This window comes from Lolium rigidum, chromosome 3, assembly GCF_022539505.1.
Source record: "Lolium rigidum isolate FL_2022 chromosome 3, APGP_CSIRO_Lrig_0.1, whole genome shotgun sequence".
Classification (NCBI taxonomy): Eukaryota; Viridiplantae; Streptophyta; class Magnoliopsida; order Poales; family Poaceae; genus Lolium; species Lolium rigidum.
This window is the reverse complement of record NC_061510.1, coordinates 322,517,635-322,518,530: the sequence shown is the minus strand read 5'-3', so window position 1 is coordinate 322,518,530 and position 896 is coordinate 322,517,635. Positions and strand designations below refer to the sequence as shown.

At 35.4% G+C, this 896-nt stretch overlaps 1 non-coding gene across 1 annotated transcript; it reads right to left on the bottom strand.

The window, feature by feature from the left end:
- Positions 1-206: 206 nt before the first annotated feature.
- Positions 207-312, bottom strand: LOC124704820. The gene has a single exon (XR_007003699.1). It is a non-coding gene; the product is annotated as a small nucleolar RNA R71 (small nucleolar RNA).
- Between the last annotated feature and the right edge of the window lie 584 nt (positions 313-896).

Sequence of the window (896 nt, the reverse complement as noted above, 5' to 3'; positions counted from 1 at the left end):
CATTTACTGTTTTTGCATGAATTATGCGGGTTATTCAAGTGTGCAGGTATCTCTATGGATGAAGTGAAGAAGAAATTATTCTCTATGTCGTTGTCTGGTAAAGCGGCGCATTGGCATAAACTGCTGAAGGATGAGCATTCTCTTGATTGGAAGGATATTGTGCCTCTATTTTATTCTAAATTCTATCCTCCAAGTGAAATTCACAAAGACCGAAACCGAATATATAATTTCTGGCCTCATGATGGAGAGAGTATTTCCCAAGCATGGGAGAGATTGAAGTCTTTAATGCTCAAATGCCCCAATCATGAGCTTCCAGGTAATATCATCATTGATAATTTCTATGCAAGACTTTCTTTTCAAGATAAGACCTTGCTGGATGCTACTTGTTCTGGATCATTCACGCGCAACAAAGAAGAGTTTAAAAGGGACCTTCTTGATCGGATTAAGGAGAACGGCTGAAGATTGGGAGAACGACAAGGGTAAAGAGTCGGGTATAAATTATGATTATGAATGCATTGAAACTTTTATGGATACCGATAAATTTCGAAATATGAGTGCTACTTATGGTCTTGACTCTCAAGTTGCTGCAAATCTTTATAAAGCCTTTGCTTCTCATTTTGAATTACCTAAAAAGAATTTTGATAAGTATCATGAACCTTTTAAAGAGGCTTGCATGAAGAATGAAATTGTTGTTAATTATTGCAATAAGCATGCTCAAACTCCTAAGAATGCTATTTCTTATAAGCATGTTAATTTTTGTGGAATACATAGACCTTGTGGAATTAATCAAATCAAAGATGAATATTGTATCCATCATGCTAATGAAAAAACTAGAAAGTGGTTTAGGGCTCTAGATGATCTTGGTAAAAAAGTTTGTGCCCTCTATCCTTTTATTT